The 26,762-nt window shown below is 28.4% G+C and overlaps 1 protein-coding gene across 1 annotated transcript in view; it reads right to left on the bottom strand.

Annotated features, from left to right (window-relative positions):
- The window catches only part of LOC126746146 (BTB/POZ domain-containing adapter for CUL3-mediated RhoA degradation protein 3), a 413,055-nt gene that overhangs the window by 221,573 nt on the left and 164,720 nt on the right, over nt 1-26,762 (bottom strand). The gene's annotated exons all lie outside the window — the stretch shown is intronic.

Here is a 26,762-nt window from a genome sequence, read left to right as displayed (position 1 = left end):
GAAGATAAATAAAGACAAAATACTAGCTCTGTTTGCAAAAAAAATATAATTGATCTATACAAATAAGAAATAAAGCAAAAAATTTAAAATACTACAAAATTAAACTTTTACCGTTTATAAAATTTCTAAATTTTAATAGTGATTTTGAGAGCTATTAGACTTTTCTTATGTTGGAATATTTATATCAGCCATTATTTAAAAGATATCAAAAAAAAATCTAATAAAATATTTCTTTTAATAGATGTTTATTTTTGTAATTTACCTGGAGGCTGTATAATTATTATCCTGATTTAAAATAATATTTTTAATTTCTTACATTCTCTTAGATGCGGAAAATATTGAATACAATAGTGACTTAAGGTTTGACGACCGAAAATAAATAAATAAATGTGTTTTATGCATATAATAAAACAATGAAGAGTAAGTCTGTTATACACAGTTTAATTTTTATTAGATATGTTATCAATTGACATACAAGGTGCCTATTTGAAAATAAAACGAAGTGAATTTTAATATCCTAGGTCATTTATGAAAAAAACGATTAGGCTGATCTATTTTTGATTTTAGGAGGAAATACTGTTTTTAATTCAAATTCAAAACAAATTTATTTATCATAAAGGTAAATATATAATCATATACAAAATTGTAGCACAATAATATACATATGTTGTACAACTCACCAAATACATGATAAATAGGACCATCCCTTGATTATAGAGAACCGTTTACACAGGTTCATCATAAGATAGAACCTGTGTGGCATAGCCCTTCAAAAACCTTAAAAGTAAAAAGTAAAAAAAAAATTCTAAAAAAAGTTTTGCTAGTTTTACCCCCTGAACGTCAATTCTGTACTAAGGATGAGGCCCACACCTTATTTCAAAGGTATTTTTACCTAAAATATGAGCCCATGATTTACATGGCTACTGTCTAGGTGGTATATATAGGGCTCACTAAAAGGAAAAATTGAACAAAAAAAGGTTTTCTTTTAGAACGAAAAATCGGATTCTATAAGGTGTTTTGATCTGGGGTGTCCAATAGTACTTAATTTTTAAATGGCCAACCTATATATGTATATATTTTATTATCAAAAACCGCTAAATAATGATAAATTAACATGCATTAAAACAACCTAATGATATGCAATTTTGAACGAAATTCATGTATTTTTTTCCTTCAAAAAGCGCACCTACGCATTTAATAAATAGGTAGACAATTACCCACGAGCAATTAAAATTATTAAGCGCCGAAATGTATGCGCATATTAAAACCCGAACGAAACAAGAGACTATCAATTAGAAAATTTATTAAATATTATTTTGAAAAGGAAACGGCTGCCCACCGTAGAATCGAGAATCAGCCAGTCTCGCCTTGGTACTCTTTCCTAATAAAACGGTTTTGAATAAATCGGCCAACGGTTTATTATTATTATACCAATTTGAATTTTGTTTTGATCACCATGTTGAATCGCTAATTTTGTATAAATTTCGCGTAACGAGAAACCATTTTTTTTTCAATTCTTCGCTAGCAAACTCAAATCGGTCAAAGATGTCTCGAATAGGAGACGCGGTTCGCCCAGGATCGTTTTTTAGGCCAAATTAAAATTCAATAAAACCGGTCTTTGTTGAATTCGTAGTGGTCGTATTAGAAATGCAGCAGTTTCGCGGTAACAAAGCAAAACGTAAAGAGACTCGCTGAATTCGTATTCGACTCGAAGAATGGGTATTAAGGTCGAGAATTAACTATTATTATAATGGCTGCCTATCCTTACAAATATGTTAGATCACCTTGAGTTTTGCTTGTTGCTTAGAAATGACCGGCAAAATCGTTACTTTAGGCCATTTATTTTGTTGCACCAAGAACCAGTTTTTTTTTTCTGTTTTGCAGTTCAGAATTGCTTGTTGACTTGAATTTTAATATGTTTATTAGTTTATGACTGTTATCGGATTTATTTTTTTATAATAGGAGCCATTATAATTTATCTACTTGATTTTAATACTAAAGCATTAAATAAAAAATAATATCGAAGTTCTATTAATATTTGCTCTTTTACTTGCACATAATCAATAATCTAATTATATCGTTTGTAATATTATTGGATTTAGGGATCAATAAAATAAAAGTTTAATCCTATTTAAACTTACCGACGATTCGCAAAATATATTTGCACCTTTAGGGCGCTAAAATACAATATTAATAATTAAGACAATAGAAAAAAAAGTGTTGGTACACTTAAAACTGAATTATAATTGAAATTACAATAAATAAAACTGATCTTCCTAATTGTAGTACGTACAACCGACGTTAGACACACACTTATAATACAAACTAGAAAAAAAAGACGGATATGACAATAATGAGAAAAAAGAATACTTACACTTATACAGAAAACTTCTAGATACTCTTAAATACAACATACATTACTCTTAAAATATAATTTATCACAGTAAAATAATTCCTTTTATGTGTCAGAAGTACATTATATACCTATACATAACAAATCGGTAGAATTAAAACGGCATCCTATATCGGTTTAAAAAAAAAAAAAAAAAAAAAAAAAACTAGACAAATATCTACTGATAAAATAAGTGTGTTGTTAAGCGTATTGTATGTATTCATGTATTGTCTAATGTCCCATACCTAAAAGTTTTCTTTTCTTTATAAATGTTCATTTTAATTATGTTTTTTGACTTAATCCAACATATTGAATTGCAAGTATTCTTTTTTCTCATTGTTGTAATATCCGTCTTTTTTTTATCGTTTTTATTATAACTGTGTGTGTCTAACGTTGGTTGTACTACAATTAGCAAAATCAGTCTTATTTGTTTTATTTATTTTAATTTCAATTATAATTAAGTTTTTACTGTACAAACACTTTTTTTATTATTATTGTATTTTAGCGCCTTAAAGATGCAAATATATTTTGCGAAACGTCGGCAAGTTTAAATAAGATTGGACTTTTATTTTATTGATTCCTAAACCCAATATTATTACACACGATCTAATCCTATTTAGATCATTAAATAAAAAAAATACAATAATCTAATGACCAACATTTTATTGTCTAACTCTACCAATCAATAAGATGTGGCAATGAATTCTGATTCAAGGATAAAACGTTATCATTCCTCTTAATCTGAACTAAATCTTTTTGGTTTTGAAAAATCCCATTACAGTTTCATCAGTTTTCAGGCAATATATTCACTCCTTTACAAAGTACAGATGAAACTTTCAAAGGATCTGCCATTGAAATAATCAAAGTTTATGTGACTAAAAAATTTTTTTTTAAGAAGTGTTTTTTGTTGAATTTTGATTTTTTAAAAAAAATTGAGAAGGACTAGTGGATGAAGAATGCGGATTGAGGCTGAAAAATTCTGATGAAGTTCAAAACAAGAATACATTCTTGAACACCTTACATAAGATGGAGAAAATCAATGTTAAACGTATATTTTTAACTTACTTTTGTGCTCTTCTTGACCAAGTTTTGATCTTCTAAAAGCCAATATTTAATTGTTTCAAGCATTTAAGGTTCATTTCTTATTTTGTCCAGGTAGTTAAGAATTTTGAGGAGGAGAATGAAGAACAATTAAAGCTAAGAAAACATTTCGCGAATAAGGACTTTTGCCAGGTAAATATAGTCATTTCCCAGGCAGTTGAAGATAAGTTTTTATTTCTTTCAGGTATAATTCTTGTCTGAGTATATTAAGCAGAAGAATACAGGACTAATTTTAGAATAAAGTTTAACAGAAAATGAGTCTCAATCAATCAAAGATGCGGCAATAAACTCTGACTTAAGCAGAAAAATTATCATTCTTCTCAATGCTGAATTTTGTAGTATTTGAAGAATCTGTTTGGTTTTATTCGTTTCCGGGCAATTTATGCATTTCAGACTTCAAATGTGACCTTTAAAGGTTCTGCTATTGAAATAAGGTACCTGCAGGTAATAATGCCTGTCGGGTAATAAGGCCTTTATTCAAAAAAAACCGCTTTAAATTAATCGCAAATCGATTGCGTTGGGTCCGCGTCTCCTATTGGTCCGTTTACAAACGACATTCGAACGGACAGTAAGTTCCAACAACATATTTCGTCATGGATGGGTAATAAGGCCTATACAAATAATGTAGGCCTTATTATCCTCATGACAAATTAATGTTTTTATTAACATATTATTAAACTTCTAAACTATTCTCGTTTTATTTTCAGTGATTTTTAACATCATGCCTCCTAAAAGGGCAGCTTGCTGGGAGGAGGATTCAATATCAGCATTTCGATCTGTTCAAAGCGGTACTCTGAGTACATATGGGGCTGCGACAAGGTTTAATATTCCCAGAAGAACCATTGGAAATCATGTTCAGAATAGAATCCAAATAAAAAGACTAGGTCGTAAATCTATTTTAAAAGAAGAACAAGAAGCTGATCTCGTTAAAAGAATAATAAGATTTAGTGAAATAGGTCTACCTGTGACTCAACGGATCCTTCGTCGATTGGTATTCAGATTCTGCGAAGATAATAAAATTTCTCATCAATTTAATACAACTTCAAAACTTGCTGGTAAAGACTGGCTAAAGGCTTTTATGAAGAGAAATCCTGAAATTTCTAAAAGAAAAGCAAAGTTTAGGGCTCAAAAACTTAATAAATTTATACTTGATGATAATTTTTCAAAAATAGGGAAAATGTATGATGACCTTAATATAATTAATCACCCTGAAAAACTTTATAATATGGATGAAAAAAGATGCCGCTGGACTATTCACCACCAGCCAACCGTTTTAGCTAAGAAAGGGGTAAAACGTGTTCACTTTCATTCGTCAGAACATGCAGAGAGTGTGACAATTGCAGGATGTGTCAATGCCCTTGGAATACTATACCTCCTATGATTATTTTTAAAGGAAAGAGGCTAAAGCCAGAATTACATGATAATTTGCCACCAGGAACTCTAGTGGAAAAATCAAGTAAAGGTTACATGACTAACGAACTTTTTAAAGAATTCCTCAAGCACTTAGCCCGATACAAAAGTCCAGGAAGGTGCCTCTTAGTTTTTGATGGTGCAGCTTGTCATCTTGATTTGTCAATTGTTGATGTTGGAGACTCACTTGATATAGATCTCTACTGTACTGACTAAATCACGTTTTAACATCATACTTTCAAATGTTTGGTCTAAATGCATGACACATAGTAACATTATAAACGGTTTTAAGGCTACTGGTCTGTTTCTATTAAATCTCGAGGCAATTCCAGAAACAGCATTTGCTCTTTCAATTCTCTCAGACGTACCGGCACCGGATGATACCAACAAAGAAAATAGGCGTCCACCTGAATCTCCTCAACCTGGTCCGTCTGGAATGGCATCCAACAAGCCTGGCAAATTTTCCTATTCCAATGTTTACTCTTCTGACTTGGATTCGACTGAGGACCATATCCCTCTTACTGAATTAAAGAGACGAACAGCTTTTGAATGAGCTTTTGCCCACACCAGTAAAAACTAATGAAAAACCTAAAAAAAATCTAAAAAAAGCTCTAAACTACAAAGGAACTCCAGTCACTAGAGATCTTTTTACCGAGGAGAACAAAAGTCATGCCAAATTGAATAAAGATATTCAAAGCTCCAGGGAAAAGTTAAGTACCGAATGGTATTGCCATGGATATGAGGAAGACAGGCAGGCCGATATGAGGCAGTGCAGCAAATGTCTTAAATGGTACCATGAGGAATGTGTTGGCTTAACAGTCAATAACATGGATGATTTTGAGTGTCCCGATGGCTGCTAAACTTCGCCCAATTAACGAGTTGTGCCATTTTTATGTATAGGCTTTATTAAACCTTTATCGGATAATAAGGCCGATTTGCGTTATTTTTCTTAATATTTATTTTTCGTTTTCTAGTTTTTTTAGAGATAATTTTTTTAAGTTTGTTAAAATTAATATAACCTTATACGCACTTTGGTGTATTAAACTAAATATTAACATTACAGTCTTTCACTTTATTCAATTTTTTTCTTAGCTAGGCCTTATTCCCCTTAAGTACCTTAACTAAAGTTTCTAGAACGAAAAGAAGTTTTTTTAGTAGAGTATTCTATCGAATTTTAACCTTTTAAAAATATTTGAAAAGGAATTAGTAGATGAAGAATAAGAACCACCCCATGGGATTTACATATATAGTTTGACTACACCTCAAATGTTTGATGAAATTCCTTTAAAAAATCACTGTTTTTCTTCCATATTATCCAACTTATAACACTATTTTTATACTAAATATTTATATATAAAATTATATCAAATTTAAATAAACAGTATTACTAAATTAAATATTGAATATAAATTTTCTAAAAAAATTGTTTTTCGTCATCACAACCCTTACCAGGGTTTCGATTTATTAGATTAGATATTACCGACGAAATCAGCTGTTATTCATGCGTATTATTTAGGAAAACAATGATTTTTGAAAACAATTTCTAAGTAAGGTAAAGTTAAAGTAAGGGTAGGGTTGATGAAAAACATTTTTTTTGCAGAAAATAAGTGCCTAATAAAAAATGCTTTTTAAAAAAGTTATAGATGATATCTATAACTTTTCTATATATACTTGTCTCACATAACTTTAAGGTTTTCGAGTAAAACGTGAGAAAACTTGAAAATTGCAGTATTTGTGCCACTTTTTATTGCAAAGAAGCAAACATTTAGTTTTTTAAGATAAATCGATAAGTTTTATAGAAATTTCAGTTTTTTTTTTAGTTTTAGACAAATTATCTAAGTTCAAAAATACAGTTTTTACAATTAGACCATTGGTATATTTATCAACCGCATATTGTCAAGGAATATTTATTAAACTATAGAATATACCTATATAAGGCGTATCGCTATGAAAATTGCATTGTTTAACGATTAAAATATAAAGGTTTTATACTTCGTTTATGTCTTCGATAACTAAAAATTTAACGTTTTGTTGATGGTAAGTATATTTGTTTAGAAGCTCATTCCATTAAACACATTTTGTAACCGTCTTTAAATACCATACAATATACCTTACTTAAACGTTTTGTTAATCGTGAATAAAAGAAACGTATTATTAAATTCCCAAAGTTATATAACGCGGACATTTTATCCGATATTTATCGCTGAAGTTCAACCAAAAATGTATACCTGGTGTAAACTAAAAATAAACATTTATTTAAGTATTGTGTGTTGCTTATCGGAAATTTTTTGATTATAATACAAACTGGGGCTCTATATTAATAGAAAATTTTTAAAAATATTAACAAAATTAAATAATTTGATAAAAACAAGAGAATAAATAGGTTATATTTACGGGTTATATTTATTTTTTATCCAATCACTTCAATTTTTTTAACTAAACAATTATATTCGAAAAAATACATATTCTAAGAAGTACATTATGCAGAAAGGCCTTTTTAGTACACTTTTAATGTAAAACTGTGTAACAAAAAGTACAAAATATTGGTGAAAATTTATACTCTATAAAAATGTGTATTCATAACGCCTTGCGTGTAGACACCACCAAATATACTTGCTAATTATCACAGCTTTTGAATAGATAGGGAACCTTAAGAGTACCACCAGTATTTATACTAGTTCTTCATCTCTGACAAGAGTTTTAGATTTATTGGTCTCAAAATTTAGATTGGACTCTTATTGGGCTTAAGTTAAATGCCCATTGCAAGTCCTATGTAGACATTAAATCTATAAACTGTTTAAGGGGTCGTAAAAAATACCTTTGTTTTTCTTTAACACGATCCGTGTATTTTCATTACATTACATTCTTTTTCATTGTTTCTCTATTTTAATATTTTTTTAGAAGAAATCAGCAGACTCTCCTCCATTTTTGCAGTTAAATTAATCTTTTTCTTTAAAATTGATTTTTGTATTTTTTCTTTTCTATATAATGAAGTCATGTCTCTCTTACCTTTTACCAAACGTCCTTCATCTTTAACACCTTCTTTACCTGTCAGTCTCTATGTAATGTAATTTATATAACTATTTAGGAGTAATCTTTATAATGGTTTAGTTTCAATTTCTTCAAGGATTCTTAAATTAAGGACACTTCTTCCATAAGCATCATCTTCAATGATATGGTCCTTTTTGCACTAAATAATATGATCACTAGAAACCTATCCTGATTTCCATATTGATTCAGTTTCCACATTAAAAAAAATGATATTTATTCCTTTAAGGTATAAACTGTAAACAACACTCCTCATCCAATTTCAATACGAAATACTATTCAGCTTAAAGCAGTAAATATGTACAGCTATTATCAAAATTGAAATTCAAAAAGTTGCATGATTAAAAGTTTGTTCTGGTGCAGTTATACGGAGAAAATAATTATTTTTTAAGTTGCGTGCATCGAAAGTGCGACGAGGGGCGGCGGTGGTGGTCGGGGCGGTTTTGAATAATTAAAACTTCAGAATTTATGCATTTTTAGTTTTTGAGATATGGGTTAAGTCGTCAACGAGCCAAATGAATTATGCAGCGAGGAATTTTAAAACAACAATAGCAAAATCGATGTTTATGATGATGTTTTTAAACTGGCAGGAAAGGGGGCGGGGAGGCGGCGCCTTTTTATTAAGGCTCCCGCAGGCATTTTCGTGCCCTTTAATATTTCAACGGTTTAAAATGTTCGGAAAACCGACCGGAGTTTTTGCTGTTAATTTTTGATGCGACCAAATTGAACACAAAAACTTTCGGTTGCGGAAGGGAAGTTTCCCGTTTTATTGATTTCGGAAATTTTATATTGTAACGTACTCAGTTTTTTTTTAGTTTTAGTGGTCATTGGAAACTTGAAAAGTATAAAATAGCGGAAATTTATTATACAATATAGTTCTTTTTTCTATAGAGCTTTGATCGTAAATGGAAAAGCTTAAAGTTTTATGTTCTGAAATTGGCAGCAAGTAAATTCAATTTAGGCATTTATATGGGTGAACTTCCTTGCTTGTCATATGACACGTGACAGACAATTGCAGGTTGTCTCTTTTATATAGTAATTTAGGATTATTCAACTAAGACAGAGATGCCCAAATTAAATATCTCACTTATCAAAATCAAAGAAACTTAGTTACACTCAGAGAATACCTAATATTAATATTATTCTTAAGGATCGTTTATGCAAAAGTATACCCCCCCCCCGAATTTTTTAACCAAAAATGGATTTTTTTCGAAATCGAACTAACTCTACCAGCAGCTTGAGCCCATCACGAAATCACCGGGTTATAATGGGATTCGAGCAGAACTAAGGTAATGAGAGCACTTTGAAAATTCGGAAATAGCCATTTTGCGACCAAAAATGGGCCTCAAAAATGCTAGATCCAGGCTATTTTAAGAGCTACGACCTTGAAGATGGTCTCATTGGATTAGAAAGGACGAAACTAAGTTAAAACTGTTGAAATTTTTCGGATAGTGGATATGGAAGCCGAGATATCGACTTCTAAAGTTTGGGATTTTTCATTTTTTTGCGGGTATAAAAGAGTAAGAAAAATCGGTAATTTTTTTTTAATCGAGAAATTTTTTTTGGACAATCATGTTATTACAAATTAAGTTTACTTAATGGTCCTTATCGCTCTATTCCCTCTTAAGAGAGTAAGAGAAGAAAATGATTGCTTTTAATGAAAAACTTGCCATACAAGCATATTTTTCAGTATAAAAGACAAATGTTACAGAAAATTCTCACATCATATCCGTTTACCTTTCGATGACTAATAAAAGCCATTAAATGACAAATAAAGGAACAGTACACTTACCTAGACTTACTGAAAGATCATAAATAAGTTTTGATTGCATTCAGAAACTTTTGGCTAATCGTACCCAATTAAGTTATGCATCCAATGCATAACATAATTGATTCATAACTAGAGGAACTTATTGTAAAGTGCTGTTTCGGACTAAGAATTAAATGTACGCAGTAAATTCTTGGGATTGTATGTCTAATAAATCTGCTCAAATATCATTTAACCTTTTCACTTTATGGGTAATAGGTTCCCTAAAATATTTTTATTTAGTCATATTTGATGTTTTTTACACAACACAAGAAAATACATGTACATACAGAGCGAAATAAGGTCGATAATAAGAACAGGGAATGTGAGACCAAATTTGTTAATTTTAATCCGCACAAGAAGGTAAAGGAAATGGTGGAAACAGTTTATGTACTTCAAGATAACCAGTGCCTAGTTATAATAAAGATTTCGCAAATTAAGCAAACCAGGAAAAAGTACATTAAATAACTGTTTGATGACGTGAGAATGGTACCACCCAGTTCAAATGCAAATTTCGAACAATAAGCTTAATTAGCCACCTACTAATTTTTCATTTTGCAGGTCTTGCCCCTCGTATCGAATTTTTTCACCAAAAATTAATTTTTTTCGAATTATAATTGTCTCTACCAGTAGCTTGATCCTATTATCTACATTACGAAAACACCGGGATTAATAATCTGGCATGAATACTTTGAATTTGTTAAAGACAACCAATTTTTTCATAGAACGTGATGGTAAATTAGATTAGCAATATAGGCTAGACTCGCCATTTTAATATATTTTTTTAGTGCTACTTAATAGACATATTATACCATCACTATATAGGTAAATATTTTGGCTCTTATTTTAAATCTGATAATACCTACTAGAGCATTAGAGCTGATAAAAAAGGTGTATTTGGTAAAGTAAAAACCGTTATGTATTGACTTAACAAGAAATAACCTGGGTATGGCCAAATAAAAAAATAATAATTACATATAACCATTGGCGATTGTAATGACTAATAATAAAAAAACCTATATAAACAATTAAACGCCATTAATTATACAGACTAAAAATCATAGCGTAAGAATAAACAGAAGCCTGCCCGTAGATTTTTCAATGTCAAACGCCCGTGTCCAATCTAACGAAACGACCGCTTCCATTTTGTATGTGGTGTCTAATCTCCACCCATCGAGTGAAAAGGTCGGCTTTTGAAAGGAATTAGATTTTTTCAAGGTTGCTCTTTCAGGTAGCCCGAGCCCACTTTTTTTTTCTATTGGGCACATAATCGAAACCAATCTCGCGGCTTGATGTCATGTATGTATCTCTCCCAATAGCCGTTTATTTTAAATCATACACGTGCAGAGTCTAGCTATGATTTAGATAAAGTTTAATGAGATGAGAAAGAAATATTGAATTAATGGTTTAGGGAAAAAAAAATAGTATTGAAGAATTTTAATAAACTAATCTACTTATTAAAAACTAATAAAAAATTATATACTCGATTAATATTTTAGGTATATTCAAATTAGTGATCATTCACCAATATTCTCGTATGTCTTTGAGTATCTAAGGGGAAGAAACTAGCCAATCAGAGAACTCATTTGACGAGCTTGTTTTATCAATCATCCATATAGGGCAGAAATGTTTTGAAAAAATTTAAAATGATTCACAATTTTTTTCGATATTTTTTAAAAGATTTTTGACCCTGTTACAAACGTTTATGCAATTTTTAATATATTTTTTTAATTTTTGCAACAAGAAATTCTATTAAAAAATTAGTTCTTGGAAAAAATTTTTATAACAAAGCCCTTTATTTTTCATGGCTCTTGCAAATAAGTAATTGCTCATTTAAAACAAATACTCAAAATTTCCTAATTTATATTTTTTATAATTTTTCCCTTTCCATTGAATTTTTTTATAAAATTTTGCACAAAACAAACAAAAATAAAAAATGTATCTATTTTATATTATATACTTTAATAATAAGAGAATAAACATTCAAAAACCTTCTTGTATAGAATAATAATCTTTCTTTATTTAGCAAATCTGCTACATAAAAATAAAATACATAGTATGGCATTTAATATAATAACTAATAAACTAAAATTAAAAACCAAAACAAAACCAAAAAATAAGAATAATATTACAATAACAGTGCTAGTTTAAGATTAAATTAAAGCAGAAAAAGATTACAAAAATACTTATTCAAAAAATATTTTAGATATACTGAGAATACAAAATAAAAGACCTTTAGTCACCAATATTAATATTATTAGAACTGGTTTATTGTGGGTGTATTGGTCACTTGTTAAAGAAAATTCTTTGTTTCTAGTCAACGTTTCGAATTATATCTGATTCATCTTCAGGGTTCTAAAATAGATAGCAAGAAATGGTGTTTAACATTTTATTTTTTTTTCTTTTCATGTTTTATATATATTTGTTAAAAATTATAAATAAAATAAGTTAACATTATTATAATTTGACGAGAGAGAACTGCAACTTCGGAAAGTATTTTTTAAAGTTTTCCTATTCTCCCTCTCCTTAAATCTCTATGATATGCATTCTGTCATTGTATGTTAACTTATATTTTTTATAACTTTTTAATAAAAAAAAAAACAAAAAATGTTTAACATCATTTCCTTCTATCTATTTTAGAGCCCTGAAGATGAAATAAATTTAATTCAAAACGTTGGCTAGAAACAATTAGTTTTCTTTTACAATTGACCAATACACCCATAATATACCACTTCTAAAACGAAATCTCTGGTCATAAATTCACAAGAATAATTCATAATATTATTAGCTACTATTAATTTTTTCTTATATTAGCATATTCTTAAAAGCATTAAATAAATCCATAACGTTACACTACAAAATTAGTTTATGGAAAAGAAAATAAAATATCTAAATTTTATATTTATTAAGCAAAGCTCCTTTATTTTTTAAATCATTTTAGTGTCATTAATTTTCTGAAAAAAAATCATTTAATATTTTAAAAATCCCTTGGAGTCCTTAAATTTTTTCTAAGAACATATCCATTTCCAAAAATTAATTTAATAATTAGTTAAAATTATGTAATTAATAGGTTAATTTAAAAAAGAATAATATTTTCTCTTAATTACAGTTTTATGAACATTATAGTTTTTTAATTATTTATACTCTTTTATATCAAAAGAAGATTTTTTAACAGTAAAGTTTTTAATAAAATAACAAGTTTCGCCTAATGAGGCATCGTCAGATACATGCAATTTACCAAAAAAGAAATTCTAAGCACAGTAAATTTTATTTTGAAATATGAACCTAAATACTTTTCACAAATACTTTTAAAATTTTTAATTATTTTTCTGTACTAATTTAGTATTTTTTAAGAAAATTTTTGCTCGGGTTTTTTAATAGTACGGTTTTTCCTAATTTTGTTTTTTGAAATGTTTCCAATATCTCTCCTTATAAATGTTTATCCTCCTTATTTTCGAAACAATAAGTATATTTGTTTCTGTAAAACGCAAAAAAAATTTACCAATTTTAATTTTATTTACACATATACACACAGCATGCAAAGACAAATAATCATAACTAATTCTCTACAAAGTAGACTTGACAAAACAAAACACAAATAAAATAGATACAAATACAATGGCTTGAACTAGATAAAAATAAAACAAACTTGACTTTACTTAAAAAACTACTAAATTTTAGCACAATATTTTTTTCTATTAGTATATATTTCTCCTATATTAGCAAATTAAAAAATAAATAAATATATAACTTACGTTTATATATTTTTTTGTTTTTATAAATTTTGTTTGTAGTTCATAAGTGTTGTGCAAAAAAGTCATACGTAATTAATTCCTTAATTTTTTTTAAAACTTTTTTCCCATCTGTTTTTTATTACTTCATTTATTAGGTTAATTAAAATTAAATCATTGATTAATTATATAATTTTAATTTTTAAGGTTGCTATTAAATTTAAATCTGGACTAAAAAAATCCCGTTCACACTTTTACCAATTTCATAATAACTATTTTATATAATTTTGTGTTAATACTTTTGTAAATAGAATATATGTATATTGTAAGTAACTGAAGCATAGGTATTTTATATTTACACTTTTATTCTTACTGGTTATTTTGTTCAATATTTTATGTATAAGTTTTAAATTGAATTTATGTTTTACGACCCCAAGAACTCGTAAAAAATGGTTTTGAAATATCCTAAATATAGCTCTAAATATAATGTAAGTATACTGTTTTATGTGAGAGTTTTAAATAATCCTAAAAAGTTTTCAATTTGGTCACCAATATTTTTAGTTAAAAATAAACATGAAAAACTAATTAGTTCTTTGATATTCGTTTTTATTTAGCTATAGTTTTCTGTTATATAAATAAGTTTCTTTCTAAAATAAATTGCTTAGTCTTACAAATTTTTTCATTATTATTTAATTTTGCACAAATGTGTTTTCTTCTTGTTAATTTTTTTAATTTTAATATTTTTTTTTAAATTAAGAATTTTGAAAAAATTATAAATTTTAAGTTTTTTATTGGCTTGCCTATTTAAAAATAATCTTCCTTAAAGAAACTGTATCAGGAAAACATTGTTTAACTAAAATGTGCTTATGATTTGAATACTTTCTTAGAAGACTATCTATCTGGTTTTATACTCAAAACATACGATTTATAACAAATCTTTAATTAATCAATCGTTTGTTTAGCCGCATTTTTATTGTAACATAAAATAAGATAAAGACATGACAATATAAATTTTTTTTAAATGATAAAAAATAAAGTAAGGTAAAAGGACAAAACAATACACAAAAACCCTTTACTAAAACAATGCATGACCTCATACTTTTTTCTTAGAAAGTTTTCATGCATCACAGTCCTTTAAACAATTTGATAATATGTGAAACTCATTTAAACCCTTACTTATATAAAACCAATTTTTAGCATTTGACTGGAATTTCATCTGTTTAAAATAACTAAAACAGAACAATTTCTATTACTGTAATTATGTATGTACATACCTAAATAATGTCATTTTATTATAGATATATGCCGGTAACATTTTATTTTTTGCTTTAATAAAAAGGCATGAACATAATATGCAATTTTTGCTTCATCAATAGCGTACTTAATAGGATAGGATATACATACAGTGTGGTGACTTTAACTGGAATAAATTCAGTTAAAACGAATCAAAATTTATCTCGCAAAATCTCTGAGACCCGTCGATTTTTGTTTATTTTCTTTCACATTTCAAGATAGTTTTTGTATTTTTTCACCTACAGGAGGGGGCCAAATTAACCCCAACTTTTTTTTTCAAATGGAAAGCCACTTTTTTTAAACTCGTATTGAAAAGAGCCCCTTTTCTTGATTAAATTGCCCTATTTACTTTTGTGATTATCTAAAGGAGAAATACGAAAAAAATAAATAAAAATTATTAAATTATTAAAAGTCTCGAAATATTTTGTGTTGGTAAATTTTTGGCGTGTTTGTTTATTTTATTGGTATCGAGACATTTCCTGACATTGTTGTAGTGTCACTGTTAAAGTGAATTTCAACCAGTTGCTTAATAAGTTAACTTATATTGAAAAAATGCCTTATTTATCCGAATCTCACAAGATTGAAATCTTAATGATGATTGGTTATGGGGACAGAAGTCGTACTCAGCTAGAGGTTGTCCACTTATTCAGGCAGAAATATCCAGATTTGCCACCTATTAATCAAGGTACGGTTAGGAAATACAAAAACTATCTTGAAATGTAAAAAAAAAATAAACAATAATCGACGTATCTCAGGAATTTTGCGAGATAAAATTTGATTAGTTTTAACAGAATTTACTCCAGTTAAAGTCACCACACTGTATATTAGTAGGATACTTAATGTAGTTGTAATATAGGTGTTACTACAATAACTACGATTTAATAAAGTTTTTAATGCAATTATTAAAGCTTTAATAACTATCAACTTTTATCACCAAGAAATATTAATTTGAATTAATTAAATTTAATTTGCACAAAAATTTTATTATAATATGTATCAATAAATTACTTTGTTTTTTAGGTTATTTTAATATAAAAAAGGGAAAATCTTATTAAAAAAATATATTTTTTTCATACAACATACTATCAATTTTTTTTTGTAATTTTTGAACAAATGTTACACCAATTTTTAAATTTATTACTGTCTTTAAATGTCTTTTTGTAAAATTTTGGTAAAGCTGCACGTTTTTTCATATAAAACTTTATTTTAACATTAAAATAGATGGATTTCATAATTTTTTATGATAGACTCAGACTTCTGTATAAAGGTTAGAACCATCATGGCTATTCACAAAAAATATAGTAATAATTTTTTATATGTTATAATATCACATTAAACAATGCACAATTGAAAAAAAATAGTAAAAAGATATTTAATTCAAGATTATGACCTTGCGTTCATCGCATTGCATATTATAAATAATTAGTTTTTCCATATTTTGAATATTAGTTGCTTAAATTACGAATCAAATCTCTATTTCTGTTACGTTATTTAAAATAACACAAACATCCTTAAATAAATATGTACCGTTCACAATGACGACCTTCAATATAAAATAATGTTGTCTTCCTCTCTTCACAAACCCAAAGTATAACTCTAATTTTTTTCGTGACCTTTTGGCTAATGAACATACGTGCAGCAAGTAGTAAATAGATACGTCTAACAACGGTGCATCGAAAGATGATAATTCGTCTTCTTGCACGAACCTTTTGCCTTGGGACCAACAACATATCCACCAGATCCTCTCTCTTTCGGCTTTGAATATCGCATTTGCAATTTCGCAATTTATTAATGAACGTGGCGTTGTTTATTTCGTTCTTGGCTCGTAAAGTCCAAATAAGTCCCGCGTGTTAGTCGAAAAACGCAAGTGATTCTGACGCAACCCGTTAGTTCTTGTCTTATTGAAGATTTTATTTAAAGCTCTATTATGTTTCAGATGTGTTACAACACCTTGTCCAGTTTGAATGGAACTTATAATATTACCTATTAAATAAAAAACGTTAATATTTTGTTCGTGCCTTAGTTCACTACAGGCACAGAAGAATAAAAGAGTATGAAAAATCGGTGTAGGATGTCTGACATTTACAAAAAATCTTGAATGTCATTACTGCAAATGATGATTGCCTCCCATTTTTAAATAACTCATTGAAGTCTTTTTAATAAAACATTGAAATTGTTATTTTTTTTACTGATCTTTACAGTAACATGAGCTATAATTACGAAACAAATAACTTGGGTGCCCATATTGTTAATTAATTATTTTTGCATAATTTACTTAAATACGTTTGTCATAGTCGTAAGACCTATGTACATTTTAAGTAATTTTTATTAATTCAGAATTTTTTTTTGGAGAATCATGTTATTACAAATTAAGTTTACTTAACGCAACACCGAGTAATAAGAACCATAACTCCTTATCGCTCTATTCTCTCTTAAGAAAATGACAGAAAAAAATTAATTTATTTATTGCAGATTGCTTTTAAAAAAAAAGTTGCCAAACAAGCATATTTTTCAGTATAACAGATATTACAGACAATTCTCACATCACATTCGTTTAGCTTTCGATGAGTACAAAAAACCATTTAATTACATAATTCAAGGAACAGTACTTATCTAGACTTACTGAAAGATCATAAATAAGTTTTGATTGAATTTAAAAACTTTTGGCTAATCGTACCCAATTAAGTTATGCATCCAATGCATAACATAATTGATTCATAACTAAAGGAATTTATTGTAAAGTGCTGTTTAGGACTAAAAACTAAATGTACGCAGTAAATTCTTGGGATTGTCTGTCTAATAAATGTGCTTCAATCATTTAATTCATTTATCCGATTCACTTTATGGGTAATAGGTTCCCTAAAATATTTTTATTTGGTCATATTTGGTGTTTTTTAGACAAAACAAGATAATACATGTACATACAGAGCGAAATAAGGTCGAAAATAAGAACAGGGAGTCTGAAGCCAAGTTTGATAACTTTAATCTGCACAAGAAGGTAAAGAAAATGTCGAAAACAGTTAAAAGAAAAACAGTTTATGTACTTCAAGATAACCGGGGCCTAGTTATAATAAAGATTTCGAAAATTAAGTAAACCAGAAAAAAGTTTATTAAATATCTGTTTGATGTCGTGAGACAAGTACCATCTAATTCGAATACAAGTTTCGAACAATAAACTTGATAAACCATATACTAAAAATATACCTGAAAATTCACAGAATAATATTTAAATTATAGAACAAATATCTGAGATCCAATTTGGATTTAGAAGTGCTGTAGGGCCAAGAGAGGCAGTATTTTTGATCCAGCGATGTATACGAGATATTAACTGCTATGATTCGTAGATTATAATAAGAGGTTTAATTAAGTAAGGTATATGCAATGAGCTGGCCTCATCATCAGAATAATCAATCTCTTCGAATTCAAGCTTTCTTAAAACTCTTAATGTACAGTGTTACGTCATACAGTCAATAATATGGTTCGAAAATAAACACCAACAAAATAAAGATAATAATTTAAAACTAAAACACCCGAAGTATTTTATTGGTAGACGGAACTTCTTTAGGAAAAGTCAATAAATACCCATACTTGAGCACGAACTTATTTGATGACTGGGACCATTCTGTGAAGATCAGAACGTATATTGGAAAAGCCTTTGTAAAAATGAAGAAAGCCTTTACCAGCCACAACATACAGCTGTCCACCGAAATTCTCCTATTGCAATGCTACGTGTTTTTGATCTTATTTTTAAGGGTCTATTCGTGGACGCCTCCTCCAAAAAACTTAAGGCATTTAAAATGTGGTTCTACAAAAGAATCCAACGAATGTCTTGGAAGGATGAAAAAGGAACAAGAAATCTTCAACACGGTTAAAACTCTAAAGCTAGAATATCTTGGACATGTAATGCGTAATGAGAGGAGTATGTGCTTTTCACTAGATCCTTCAAGCCAAGGTATATGGAGCTAGAGGAGGGGGCAGAAGGAGAATATCGTGGTTAAAAAATTTGAAAACGTGGTTTAACCAATAAACCACTCAACTATTCCGAGGTGGTGTTAGAAAAGTTCACATAGTATTCAACATACCAACATCCGGAACAGATAGGAGGTCTAAGAAGAAGAAGAAAACTGGACAGCCCGCAAATATAAGATATCTATTTTTTACTTAGGGAGTCTCATATAATACTAAAAAGCCTTACCTACTAACGACAATCCCTACGCATAGAACTTTAAAAAAATCATTTGAAGATACAATCTGCCTAATCACGTACAAGGTTCAGTTTCTTATTAAATGTAAAGAATCATTTTTTAATGCACAACTTGCTGATGTCATAAGATATTTGGAAAATTTGCTTGTCTTAGACCGGCCTAGCTGATTCCTGCTTTAAACCTATGTTACTTAAATAAAAAGGGAAATCAGAATAATATCCATTTAAGTTATGCATATTATAATGATGAAATTACTAAATTATAATTAAGTCATTTATTGGTTCCACTACTATTTAGGAGCCAGAATGACTATTGTTAATAATAAGCATTTTTTATGGTTTACTACTTTTATGTTTGTACGTATAATGTTTATGGATAATAGGTTTTCACTTTTCATTACCATGATAATGGCCTAATATAACGTCGGCAATATTAAAATTTAAAAAGCTTTAGAGTTTTATTGGACTTCACATCCGAAGTTAACAAGATGCATTAAAAACGCACTACTTATGTCATTTTTTGTGTCTTTTAATAGTAATAAAACTGTTTTATTTGTAATTTTTTTTTTCAAAGCGTTTTTTATTATAGCATTTATATTTGACAAAGATTAAAACCATGGAACCACATCGATTAATGCAGAAAAATTGGGCATGTGGCCCACTAGAACGTGATTAGTCGAGACCCGCACGCAGTGGGAGGGGATTAGAATTAGAAAGGCCGAAACGAAAATGGTGGACTGCCTAATGTTCTCCTATCGTGTTGCGTGTGGCAATCGTTAGTAGACAACTAAAACATTTATTAGGCAAAAGGGGGAAGAAGCCTGCCTATGCCTATTCTCTATTTCTATTCGGGGCCTTAAATAATATATTAATGGGAATTGTACGCATGTTATTAGGGTCGTTTGGTTTTCTAGGGGGAGGGTAGAAGTTCTATGGAAGGTTTCAATATAATTGCTAAATATTTGTCAGTTTTTTTTTGTATTATCTATACATCTAAAGACATAGAGTTCTGTTGAAATCATCATTGCAAAAAAGAACAAAATGACAGCCTAAAGAAAAAAAATATGTGTTCAAAAAATTAGGACTGCTGTGGGGAAACTTGGTATGTGTCTACCTTAATAGATTCACTAAGATTTAAAATGTTTCTTAAAGATCAATGGTACCGTGATCCACTTTCAAAATTTTCTGCTCAGTATCACTAAATTTTATAGTATCTAACAGGATGAAACCAAAGAACAATAATAAAAATTTTGGTGTTCTTCAATAATTTACAAAAGTCTAAATATCTTATAAAATAGTATCGATTCCTAGCTTTACTTGTAATTAAATAGCAATTTTCTAGAAAGATAGACAACAATTTAAGTCTAGTCACCAAGAGAGAGAGGAAAATAATTTGTCAAGGTATAAGATATATGGAATTAACTTAGTTTTATATCTTGCCTAATAACGAGACTTATTACTGCAAAAAAGTGACCTCAGTTAAATTAAACCAGAGGTCATAAACATATTATTTTTATTCGAGTTCTTCTTTTAAACCTGCAAACAGTGAAAAGTGAGTGCGGCTATAACGGAAGTTAATTTACTACAATTAGTTAAGGGTAGTAAAGTGGTTAATTTATTGCTGAGAATTGGATGGGAAATACCTTACAGACAATTTTTATTAATATTTTGTTTGGCTTAAGCCCTGTTTACCGATCTAAACTTTCTTCTTTAAATCAGATTAAGATATAAATGTGTATTGTGTATAAATATGCTTAAGTCAATTTTCCATAGCATAAAGTATTAGTAAAATTTAAGGTATTTCTGAGTTTTTAATGTAAAATGATTAAAAAGATAGTTTTTATTTAATTTAATAATCTAATTTTAAAACAACATTGGGCTCATACTGAGGATATAAAATATTTTTCCGTATTAGTATTTTTTTTTTAATTGACCTCCGATATTGACCCAACTATATTTTACTTTAAAATATAGCCATTTAAATTATGAGCTTGTGCGTAAAATGCATAACTTAAATGAATATGATTCTAATTTTCCTTAAATTTTAATTTAACGTGAGATTCTAGGTCTTTTATTAATATAATTTATGGGGTATCGCTGAAAAAACACCACTGCTTTAATTTATCTAGATGCGACGTTTCGGTAAATGGTTAGTGACCATCCTCAAGTTTCATATTTAGCATGGTGTAAATGATCAAGCTTATAAAAAAAAGATAAAATTTAATATAGATTTTTCAATTAAAAAGAACTGAATGAAATTTATAATAATTTAAAATCTGATACTCAAGCAAAATCCCAAACATCTAATTGTTAATTGAAACAAACGAAATACGGTGATAGCCTTTAATATATATCTTTGTTTTGACCCTTAATGTTACTTAATTATGTCTTGTACATCCATTTAAATTATGCAAATGGTGCATAATTTAATTGACTATTATTATGATTTCTTTTAAATTGGTATGTAAAATAATTCCTTAAAACAGGAAGTATGGCTGAAAACCTTTAAGGTATAAGTGGTGAACTACAAATTAAACTATAATAAATAAAGTACAAAAATAATAAAATTAAATGTAATGCAGATGGCAAGTGAATTTAGTTGACTAAAGAGAAAAATGACCTAAGAAATATATGTAATGTGTAGAAAGGACCTTATGGCGACACTACGTTTGTTCGTTGGGGTTTAGCACTTACATAGAAAAAATCCAAACACAAACTAATCCTTTAATAACAGGAAATGCCTTAAGCAACGCCATATTCTTTTCACGGGCTGTCTTTTTTCGGGGTGAAAAAAATAACACGCCCCCTCTAGGTTTCCAAAAAAAAAGGATCCCCTAACGTACACGCAAACCCGAAAATTTCGGTAACAAAGGCACGAAAAAACCGAACTTTTGGAAGTTGGCACCCTTCGACTTAACCTTAAACGTAAAATAATTTGCATGTTACGTAACTCGGTATCCTCTTTTTGTCAGCTGCTTGAATTGTTGCGGTCGCAGTAAATGATTCTTAACGTATATCCTTCGCCGAGAACCCTCTTGCATCGGGCCATATGCCGGTCCGAATTTTTTTATTATGAATATTATTATACGGCAAATAATGGACAGGTAATGATAATTACAAAAGTCATCGCCACTCATCATTATTACGTTGGTTGTAATTATTATTTAGGTTTGAGTAATGCGTTCGCTCTTGATTGTGTGGTAATTTATTCTGTAAAATTATCTTATTTTTAAAAAAAAAATGAAAATAGTGAAATGAATGGAGGTTTTTCGGGTTTTAAATATTTGAGAAAAAAAGACGAAGCAAAATGAGAGTTACACCAAGAAAACTAATTTTTGATATTTCCATAGAACAAAATGGACATTGAGAATATTTATCCTAAATTTAGCCAATTTTTTTAAAATGCTTGGAAAGAAAACTTTGACCGATTGACTTTTTGTATTTTTTCTTAAATCCGTTGAAATAACATACTAAATGTATTTTTTATAAAATTGAAGATGCCTGTTGACAATCAAGAAAGGCAATTGATATTTACGAAAATTGCATTTTTACTATTTTTATATTATAAGGATTTCTAAAAATAAATTATAAAAATCTTTTTACAAAATAAAATTATTTTTTACACATTTTTCTCAAAAATATTTAAAATTATTTATTTATTTATTTTTTAAAATATCGCTTATTTTTTATTTTTGCGATAGAATATTGGAATAAAAAATATAATTTTAGGTTCGCAAAATTCTAAATATTTTGGAAAATATAATATTGGAGAATATATAAGTCTATCTAAACCAAATATAAAGGTTTTTAAATTAAAAATTAATAGAGTTGTGTTGGATTTATGTTTGAATTATTGTTTTATATTTTCTTTTATATCATTGTACATTTACCATTAATTAACTTTTTATATAACCGTACTTTGTCTATAGCTTTGATGCCGAATACATTTTTATTTAATTATAATGTTTTTAAAAATAAATCTTAAAACAACTTTTCCTCAGCAAACAATTAAAATATTAAAAGAAAAAAATACGAAGCAAGTATATTATTTAACATTACATAAATTATAAATGATTTAAATTTAAAAATAAAATACAATATAAATTTTTTCCAAAAATTGAAGTTTTTGGTTTGTATTGGCTGGAAAATCTATAACTAATACAACAATGCTGCAGGTAAATAGAAAAAAAATTACTGGCTTTATTTCGAGTCACAGACTTCCACAGTTACATAAAGCGAAAAGAACGCCTAACAACAAGAAAACTAAAAATATTCTTATATACTTTATCTTCATATTAACCATTTTATGTAACCTTGATATTAAATTGGTTATATATTAGTAGATTAAAAAAAAACCACAGAAAAAACAACACATTAAAACGTGGTCTAACCTTCTGTTTCTTAAAACACCTAATCATAGTTATAAGAACGAAACGCGAAATAAATAGTTGATTTTCTTGTTTTCGTATATACTTGAAAACAACCTTATTTTGAAGCGTTTCGATTCAGTGGAGGAATTAAAATTTTACATTATTCAGAAATATATAATGATTTTTTTTGCGTTTTTTTTCCATTCGTTATGTACGTGCAATAAACATTTGAATTATTTAATGGTCGATGGAAATATGTAGGAACAAAGTCCAATAAATAGTGAGGTTTTTCCTATTAAGATAAATCTCTGAATTAATTTTATAACATAAAATTAAGTTATTATATATAAGCAACTGGTTCGTTGCAATTAAAAAATTAACTGTAGGCAATATATGTCATTTAATATCCCCGAAATGAAAATATCATTTTTCACTTACAGATGTTCTGGATTTAAAAAAACTTGCCTTTAAATTTAATTGTTATAATCTAATCTTGCCAAAGGAAAATTATAATTAATTAAGGTAATAGTGTTGCACCATATGAAATTAAACTCATAATTACTTTTTAACTTAATTGTTTTTAATTTTATATAAAAAACACAATTACGCAATTATTAAAAAAAAATCAGTATTATGTCAATGTTAGTTTAACAGATAAAAGTTAGTATAAATAGCAAAAGATAAAAATAGTTCAGATTTTGGTTACTGGCTTCAAGGAATTACTTGAAAACGAAAAAATGAACATTTCAAATAGTGGTTTTGCCATGATGAGTTTTAGAAAATCTTTGTCGTTAAAATAAAATTTAAATTCTTATAAAAAATTATTTATTTTTTATCAAAATTTAGGACCTAAAATCCGAAATTTCAGAATTAAAATATGTAGTATATTAATTTAAATTTCATCTATGTATGTTGCTGAAGTTTTGATCATAGAAACTAAATTTGAATCTTTGTCAACAATAAAAATTATGTAATTAAAATCATTTGTATTTTTTTTAATTAGTTGAGTCAAAAATACGTGGAAATCCAAAATATAAATTAATTATCCGTGTGCACCGATAGAAATTGTAAACTTGATGTGGTATTTTTTGGATAAATTGGTGAATTTTTTTTTTATTTTAGATTATTTTAGTTAAAACATTAAAGAACATATGCGGTAATTTATAAAAAAACATTTTGTAAGTATAGAAACAAAAAGGAAATGAATTCGTTTTTTATATTTATATTTTGCCGGAGTACGTTTGACTTATTTGCTTGGAATGCCTTACGTATTATTAACTAAATTTTTTGGTTTTTATTTACTTGCTTATTTTTGCTAATTATTTCTTTTTTTTTAAATCTTAACAATCAAAACTTTTGCTCTTAGTTTTTATATTCTTTTGCAAAATAACTTTATTTTTAAGATACAACATTACATATTTCCAATTTTGATAGTTTAATTAAATCATTATCGAGGGTGTCCCAAAATTAGTAGACGAAACGCGAACTCTGTATTCTTTGGTCAAAAATAACCTCACTTTTTGCTATAAATATATATCGGCAAACGCCCCCAAGGGAGCTACGCTCCTTTTAAAGGGGGCACCTGGAGATGGTTTTTTCCACTTATTTTCTAAAAAACGGGTAAATATAAAAATTTTATATTTTGGTATTCTTCTAATTTTGATATGCTGAATTTAGTTGTCAATTTATAATATTTATTATTTAGTCAGGTGCGTATCATTTAGGGGGTGAGCCTAAAAAAAATACTTAAAAAAAATTGTTTGTAAAGTTTTTGTTTTTTTTTTTAATTTTAAAAATTTAAAGCTTTGTACGTAAAAAAGTACTTCTTGGTCAATAATGCTAGAAATTACCGTTTTCGAGAAAAACGCATTTAAAAATAACGCTGCATAATATTATTAATAACAATTTTTATTAAAATTCAATAGCACGCTTCAAAAGTAAATTGACAAATAAAATTGCAAACAGATAAAAATACTAATTTATTTGAGGTAAATGTTCAAACAAGTTTCCGTTTTCCTGAATGCATAACCTGGATCTTTATTGAATGTTTTCGGTAGATCTAAGAATTTCAAATCGGTTTTCTCTTATTTGGCCAGCAGCTGCGAAAATTCGCCTCTGAAGCTCTTCTGGAGTATCAATTTCGGTGACATAAATAATATTGCACATATTACCCCAAAAATAATAATCCAGAGGATTAGGGTCGGGCGATCGTGCAGGCTAGTTTATTGGACCACCTCGGCCTATCCATCTGCCTGTAAAATTATTGTCCAGCCAGTTTCTCACCTGTCAGCTGTAGTGAGCTGGTGCCCCATCGTGCTTAAAAATCATTTCCAGCCGAGTTTCTATGGGAACATCGTCCAGTAAATCTCTGAGATTGTTTTGAAGAAAATTTAAATAATGACGACCAGTTAACCTGTGTGGCAAAATAATTGGGCCTATCAATTTATCTCCTATCAAACCCGCCCATACGTTAAAGGAAAATCTATGCTGAAAGTTAGTTCGTCGAACTACTCTCGGATTCTCGATGCTCCAAAAATGAGTATTACGGCTGTTAAAGCCCTTACTCCTAGAAAAAGTTGCCTCATCTGACCACAAATTTTTTTGACAAAGATTTGGGTGATTTAAAATCCAATGACAAAAGTGTACTCGAGCTGGAAAATCTTCTTCTTCTAACTCTTGAACCCTTTTATAATGGAAAGGATGGTATCCTAACATCTTAGTCATTCTTCTAATCTGAAATTATTTTTTAATATTTTAAATTGCATAGGAAATAAGCCTAAACCTTAGTAAGCCACTAAACAATTCAGTTAGTCGTCAAAAGGATTTGTTTTAAGGTGTTTGATGTTTGTGATAAGACTTATCCAAGTAAATAAAGTAAATAATAATAATAATAGTTATTAGAGCATTTTGAAATGAATTTAATGCGATCCGACGATAATAATTAATAACAACATATTTATGCCAATCTCAATTTTCAGTTATAAGTACTTTAAATTTAATTTTTTTGATAACAAATTAGGTACTTAATTATTTATTTATCATATTTAATTTTACTTACATTTGACTTTGGGATATTGGTAATCTCTTCTTCAATTCAGTACTTCCTCATAACCATCATTTGCAATTGGTCTTCCTTGCCCTCAAGCACGTTCGAAGGATCTATATTCAAGTAAATTTCTATGAATTCTAACACAAACATTCCAATGTGGAAGCCTTCTTGCAGGAAACCTCCGCCAATACTCTCGTGCAGCGGCATGTGCGTTTCCATTGCAAAACCCATACATAAAATGAATATCTACTTTTTCACGGGTCGAAAAGTCTTCCGTAGTTAAAAAGATATTAATAATTTTAATGCAAAATGACAACTAATCAATTACAACAAATGTTAATGTCATTATGTGTCAAT

The sequence above is a fragment of the Anthonomus grandis genome, chromosome 17, assembly GCF_022605725.1.
Source record: "Anthonomus grandis grandis chromosome 17, icAntGran1.3, whole genome shotgun sequence".
NCBI lineage: Eukaryota > Metazoa > Arthropoda > Insecta > Coleoptera > Curculionidae > Anthonomus > Anthonomus grandis.
Note: the sequence above shows the minus strand (reverse complement) of the source record. Positions and strands in the feature narration are given on the sequence as shown.